The sequence below is a fragment of the Sinocyclocheilus grahami genome, unplaced genomic scaffold (assembly GCF_001515645.1).
Source record: "Sinocyclocheilus grahami isolate Dianchi unplaced genomic scaffold, SAMN03320097.WGS_v1.1 scaffold85.1, whole genome shotgun sequence".
NCBI classification, from domain to species: domain Eukaryota; kingdom Metazoa; phylum Chordata; class Actinopteri; order Cypriniformes; family Cyprinidae; genus Sinocyclocheilus; species Sinocyclocheilus grahami.
Genome location: NW_015505264.1, coordinates 380,866 through 388,631, shown reverse-complemented (window position 1 = coordinate 388,631; position 7,766 = coordinate 380,866).

The window sequence follows — 7,766 nt, the reverse complement described above, 5'->3', positions numbered from 1 at the left end:
CAAGTTGTTAACATGCACGCTCACTGCTCGCAGACTAGATGCCATGTTTGGCTTAGCGCAGAAATGTTAATTATTAAGCCAAAATCATGATGCCAAATGTGTTTCAGCTGTTTCTGGGAACTCCCTGGTTCCTCCTACACGTTCTCATGCTCTCTTTGGCTGGGTCCCGAAAGATGAAAAATGCTGCCTTCACAGATGGTATACAGAGGTAGGATGGCAACAAGGCACATCCAAATCTATCCTGTCCACTAAGATATCTTCATATGGTTGGATTTTGGAGGCAGCATAGACGCATCCTTCACTGCCTATGATATCTTACAGTTCTGTGTTTGTAATTTGGTGGTTAGTGGACAGAAAGTAATGTTTTATTAATTAATTAATTTATTTGGCTGAGAATCAAGCATTGTAGTCATTAAATATTTTCTTGGCTATCTGTCAAGCTCACTTGAATTTGTTTTTGAATTTGTAATTAGGATATCCCACCAGGGTTATTATAGTTAAGTAAAACTAAAACTGACACTAAAATTAAAACCATTCGATTTTTTTCACTGTAAAATCCAATAGTTTACCTTACTTAGAGTGAATTAGTTATCTTTACTTAGTTGTTATACTTACTATGTTGTATTAAGTTACAGCTACTTTCAAGGCAAATAAAACAATCTACTTACTGTTTTGAGTGACACGTACTTAAAATATTCAAGTAGCCACAAAGGAACCAATGGCATTAATAAACCAATGAGAGGCAGCAGTGCACTAATATGTTGCTAATGTGCAACATAACAACAGAAGAAGAAGAAAAGAAAGAGTCTTAATAGACTTTTCACACATTTCCTCTATGTCTGCAGTTATCTTTCACTAGTTGCATTCACTCGTTTCCCAAAGTCATCTTGAATGTGGAATTTTCAATACAACTGAAATATTTGAGAGAATATCACATAAGCTAACTTCATAAATTGATGTTGATTTTCCTAAAATGTGTTTTTTTTTACTCACTATTATAGTGCTTAGTGTTCCCTTTGGTTGGGCAATTGGAACTTTATTTGTTACTATAATTTTCTTCCTGTTAATGCAGCAATGCATCATGAAGTCAGAGTTATTTGATTTCAAGGGAAGAAAATTAATAAATAGGTTGCTTTTAGGAGGTGACCTATCTTTTAATTATAACATTGGTGTATTTTGATGTATATGTTTATGAATGAGCTTTCTCAAATTTCATTTTTCATAAATTCCTTGAGATACTTTTAATTGGGTTTATGTAATTCTTAAATAGTATGTGGTAATATGCTGAAGTCACACACATTTAAACATTCAGCACGTGAATCACAACAATTCAATTTCATTTATTTTTATTAATTGTAACAATAACCATTTTATTTGCTCTTTTTGTTGTGCTACTACTGATACAAGATAATGTGCAACATAACAACAGAAGAAGAAGAAAAGAAAGAGTCTTAATAGACTTTTCACACATTTCCTCTATGTCTGCAGTTATCTTTCACTAGTTGCATTCACTCGTTTCCCAAAGTCATCTTGAATGTGGAATTTTCAATACAACTGAAATATTTGAGAGAATATCACATAAGCTAACTTCATAAATTGATGTTGATTTTCCTAAAATGTGTTTTTTTTTTACTCACTATTATAGTGCTTAGTGTTCCCTTTGGTTGGGCAATTGGAACTTTATTTGTTACTATAATTTTCTTCCTGTTAATGCAGCAATGCATCATGAAGTCAGAGTTATTTGATTTCAAGGGAAGAAAATTAATAAATAGGTTGCTTTTAGGAGGTGACCTATCTTTTAATTATAACATTGGTGTATTTTGATGTATATGTTTATGAATGAGCTTTCTCAAATTTCATTTTTCATAAATTCCTTGAGATACTTTTAATTGGGTTTATGTAATTCTTAAATAGTATGTGGTAATATGCTGAAGTCACACACATTTAAACATTCAGCACGTGAATCACAACAATTCAATTTCATTTATTTTTATTAATTGTAACAATAACCATTTTATTTGCTCTTTTTGTTGTGCTACTACTGATACAAGATAGCAAATAAAATTGGCAAATAAAATTAACAACTGTAAAACAAAGCAACTGCATAATTTATTCTGCCACAATGCACTCTGGGAGTCAGTGAGTAGCTATACTAAGTCATGAGTAAACCTAAATGAAAGGATCAAGTACCCCCTACAGTTCTTTTTTAGTTACTAGAACTCTTGTGTAAGTAAACTATACTAACTAAGCATTTGTCAGTACAACATACAATTCCTATTTCACTTTACTTAGTTTTTTCAAGGCAATCGGTTTGCATGCTTTTTTTAAGTAAGCCCAACTAATTCGATTTTACAGTATAGTAACATAAATGTTATCCGAATAAAAGTACAAATAAAAATAAAATAAAATAAAATGTAAAAACTTTTTATTTCAGCTAGTTGCCAAAGCAACATCTCTTAATTTATTATTATTTTTAAATGATATACTAAAATAAATAAAACTGAAATTAAAATGAATAAAAACTATAGAATATAGATGTGTATAAAACATAACTACTAAAAATGACTAAAATCAAATAATCTAAAATAATATCAAATGTATTATAGAAAATGTATGAATGATTCTGTGAATGTACTTCATTGATTGGTGGGGTGAAATAAATTACTATATAAATACATACATAAAAACTACTGTTTAAAAGTTTATGGTTGGTAAATATTTTTGCTTAATTTTGTGGAAATTTTGTGTATTTTTGAGATTCTTTGATGAATGGAAACTTTACTGTCACTTTTGTTAAATTTAGTGCATCCTTGCTGAATAAAAGTATACATTTCTTTAAAAAAAAAAAAAATTTACTGACCCAAACTTTTTAATGTATACTTGCTTGGCTATCTCTGAAGCTCATCTAAAGTTATTTTAGACCATTTGACATTACGTTATGGTGCATTTGATTCCTGTCTGAAACCAGTTTCCTTGCACCAGTCTAAGTGGTTTATGAGGACACTTCTTGTCTCCCCGTAATTCAAAAGGCTTAAAAACATACTGAATGTTGTTTTGTTTTTTGAAAATCTAAAAATGCAGAAACCTTACTGTGAGGGGTAGGTTTAGGGTTAGGGTTGGTGTTGGGGAATAAAAAATACAGTTTATACAGTATAAAAACCATTACGCCTATGGAGAGTCTCCATAAACCACCTATTCCAACATGTGTACATTCACACAAAACGCTACTTATTTAGTCATTGACTAACCGAGGCAAACCCTTTTTTCCCTATTCTTCCCCCTCCCATTTCCCTTTTACCACAATCGCAGTTCTGACTGTGAAAGTGGTCTAACATGGCCCGATCTGTAACATTACTAAATGTTCTGTGTTCAAATGCACCGCATACTCTCGTACAGCATTTCTGAACACGCGTGCCACTCTCTCCCTCGGCCAAACACAAATCCATCCTGACATATTGTTTTGAATCACTACTTTCCTCTCGGTGGTCTCCACAGTGAGTGGACTCACGGTCCAAACCCTTTATTAAAGCCATTTCTGCACAACAACCTACATGCACTGCAATTATTCATAAACCATCATTCAAACTGCCAGCAATCTTTTGAGCTCCATCATATAAGCTGACTGATTGTGGCTGAATAGGCATTTGTGAGGTGTGTGTTTAAGTCTATTTTATCTCTTACCTCCTGCCATTTGACTGCACTAATGCAGAGGAGGGGTGACCGCTCGCGTGTTCGCGCCCCACGGAATGTCCAGTGGAGGTTGTGGAAATTGTAATAATTTGTTGTATTGATCTCTTTTTGCCACAGCAGCCATTTCCCATTGTGACCGAGCAGAAATAGACACTTCATCGATTCTCTCTTTATAGCCAGACTTCCAGGCTTGGGAACGAGGCTCCCTGCTGCCGTGGGTCCCATTGTCTCCTATGCAGAGAAATTTGAATGACCTCTGATAAAACCATCTTTATGTCGGCCCCCTCGGCACGAAGGAAAGCTCTGCCTTAATCCAACTTCAGGACCGCTGCCGCATTCTCTGATTTAAGATTAGTGCCCGCTACCTGGTGGGCTTGCGAGGGGTGTCATTACGGCTGATTTAAGATGCCACAGTTACAGTGGGACCGAAGATGGATGTCAGAAAGCTTTGTGCGAATGACAATATTTGAGACCGCTCTCAAGTTTCATGCTAATGTCGCTGAATGAGAATCATTATGTGTTACTGTGAGAATGGAGATTTTATCTGGAGCAGAATAACAGACCTGAGAGCACAAGAAATTTCTGGGAAAGATTTATGAGTCATTCTGCACATTCGGATGTGCTGATGCTTTGGCCATGTGTTGGTGTAAGGTTTTAAAACTTGAAAGGAGAATTATATGTCGGGGATGTGGTGCAGTGTTTTATGTTGAGATTTGGTGCTCTCATGGGGGTGGACGTTTGAATCTGGCTTGTGTAATTTTCTTATCCCATTTCCTGCCCTTTATACCAATACTTTAGTATTATTTCTAACAATGAAAATTGGTGTAGAAACAATTTCACTCAGAAATTGCTAGTTTATTTCAGTTAATTTATTTAGTTTATTTTTATAACAGTAACAAACAATGGCAAGTAACACATGAAATTAAAAGTGAAATTTCACAATAGAAAATCTGAAATATTTTATTGTAAAACAATATTTGTAATCCAATAATCTTTGTTTCCAATTTTGTATAATTAATTGTACTACAAAAGAGTATTAGTAATATTTATTATTATTATTATTATTATTAAATTGTATGTTCAAATGTGAAAGTAACATATTATTTATGGTCCCCCATTGTCCTCAAAATAAATCAAAGGCCCCATGACTTTTTCAGTTGTTTGCAATTTAGTGGATAAGGATTAAGGATAAGAAAAGTAAAAAAATATTTTTCACTGATCATTTTTGTTTACATTTAATTTTTCTCACAAAAATAAATAAACACATAAATAATAATAATAATAATAATTTAAAGCTTGGCATAAGTACAAAAAGTATATTTTTGCCGATGTAGTTTTACTATTTTAATTATTTAGATTACAGGCACAGAAATCACAAAAATTTAGAGTACTTTATATGTACAGGTTTTTCAAGACAGTGGAGGCCTTCAATCAATCAATAAAACTAGTGTTCAGGGGATGAATTGCAATAATAAATATCTTGATATTTGTAATGTTGTACCTTAATTTAATGTTTGATTTGTCTAATTTTAAAACAATTTTAGTCATTTTCAGGCCCCCTTGAAAGTTTTCTGAGGCCTCCTTTTGGACCTATCCACTTTTAATATTCAAAATATTTGTATATTTGTAATATTTGTAGCTCATTAAAACTGTTTAAGAAGTGTTGATATTGCAGTTGCAGGGGCTGTTAGTGTGTTTTGCTGGCAGTGGAGCAAGAAAAACGCAGATGCTCTGACTTCCAGAGCCTCCTCGCTCCAGGTAAAACCATCCAACTCCACTCCCTTCTCTGCAGAAAGCACTAGCAGAAAGAGACGAGGCCAAAGAGCAGGTGAGAACGACACACATACACACACACTCTTGGTCCTCTCACACTCTCCAAGAGTGACACCCCAAACATCCATAAAGGTCAGCAGAGTCTGTTCCTACACTTCTCACTCACAGCCTTAAAGGTCATCTGTGTCCATGTCCCAGCATTTACGGATCTCACACACACACTCACCTACCGACATACACACGTAAGCGTGTTCGCCATAGGGCCGTGACCGTGACTTGTTTGTTTATTTATTCATGCACTTGAAGCCCCTGTCAGCAGGCCGCTTCTCCTCGGCAGGAGGTGAACTAGAGGATTTGCAATGTTCTCGGCTCTGATTAGTAAGGAATGTCATGTGACAGCACAAGGATTATCTTGTTCTGGTATGAGAGGACTAAATGTGGAAAGGTACTTTAGAGCCTTAATTCCAACATGTAATATTTCATAATGTCGTACATGCGGGTCTCAGATTGGATAACTGTTGTCAGGTAGGTGCTTCACAAAGCCTGAGACTTCATTAATCCAGGTCTCTGCAAGTTCCTTTCAAATCATTTAAATTCCCTTCAACTCCTTCTGTCTTTTTCGTGGTTAGAAACTTCCAGTGATAAATAATTAATGCTCCTCTCTTTCTTTTTCTCCCTCCCTTTCTTTTCTTTGAGGTGTGAGGTAAGCAAAATACACTGGTGGGTTCACAAAGGTAAAGTTTGAGGTAGCTTAACCGTGACTGGGAGTCATTTTTATGTGTTGTTTGATCTGTGATGGACCCTGCGTACGCTCACTAATTACGACAGGCTGAGACAGTGTCATATCGACCACCCAGCACTCTCTCATTACCTCTGGAAGAGAGAGAGAGAGAGATAGAGTTATAATCAGCTACCTCACACCTTTACTTCACACATCTCACACAACAACGCTCTCGTTTGGGAAAAATCAAGTATTTATTTACCTTATTGCCTTTGTTTGCCCTAGAAGTAAAACATTCTGTGCATTAAGCATTCTAAGGACTGTTTCTCAACACACACTATAAGCAAGTGACGCACTTTTATTTTGGAACCCATATTAACAGATAGCAGAATTCATAGTGCTACTTATAGTTTCAGACTCAGTACAACAAAATGCTCTGGCTATCTATTTACCTACATTAACTTTCACCATAAAGTAGGGATGTAGCATTAGCCTAGCTAAAATTGTGTTTCAGCACTGAGCCTATTTTTGAGGAAAATATGGAGAAAAATGCTTTTGAAATCTATTTGTCAAAGTGATATTTAATAATACATGCAATAATATTAAATAATGGAGCAAACTATTCAACCAAATTAACAGTATTCATAATAGGGATGTAGCATTAGCATAGCTACAAAAAAACTCATCATCTTTCATGACTGGCTTTTATGGAGTAGCTAAATGTTTGAATGAAGTACATCCCTGCTGAAAAAAAACAGCTAAAACCAGCCTAAGCTGGTTTGCTGGTCTTAGCTGGTTTAGGCTGGAAGTAGCTGGTTTTAGCTGGTCTCCCAGCCTGGCCAAGCTGGTGTTCAGCTGGTTTTAGCTGGTTGGTCAGCTGGTCTCCTAGTCTGGCCATCTTAAGAAATGGTCAAAACCCCTCTAAAACCAGTCTGCAAACCAGCTATGACCAGGCTGGAAGACCAGCCAACCAGCTTAGGCTGGTTTGAGCAGTTTTGTTTTGCTTTCTTAGCAGCACACACATTTTAAAAACAAAGGCAAATGATTTGACCAGTTAATACTGTACAATCCTATTTAATAATAATGCATAACAATTTTATGAGGTGGTGGTATTGTATGAAATTGTACAGTGTGATTTGTATGGAAATGTATGCAGTTTAGAGAAAAGTAAGAACCTAACCATCAGAAGAGCGTAAGCAGAAGAACTTGTACATGCTATGTGAGACTGTACAAATCAATATTCAAAAAAAATGAGTAATCCACCAATTCACCAAATCCAAAAACCTAAAATAGTTCTGAATTGCCAGACTGTATTGGTTTATAGGTGTGTGTGTGTGCTTTAGGTTCAGTTCCATGTAAAATAATTACCAGTGAATGTTAATGTGATGTAAATTTGATTCCACAATTATCATGTTTGTAATATTAAAGGAAATACTCAATATAGTAAATCTTTTTATTGTCATTATAAAGCCACAGAATCACCTGCTGTTGCTATTACACTGCTTTCACGCTCCTCGTGTGTGTGTGTGTGTGTGTGTGTGTGTGTGTGTGTGTGTGTGTGTGTATGCTTGTGGTGTGAAAC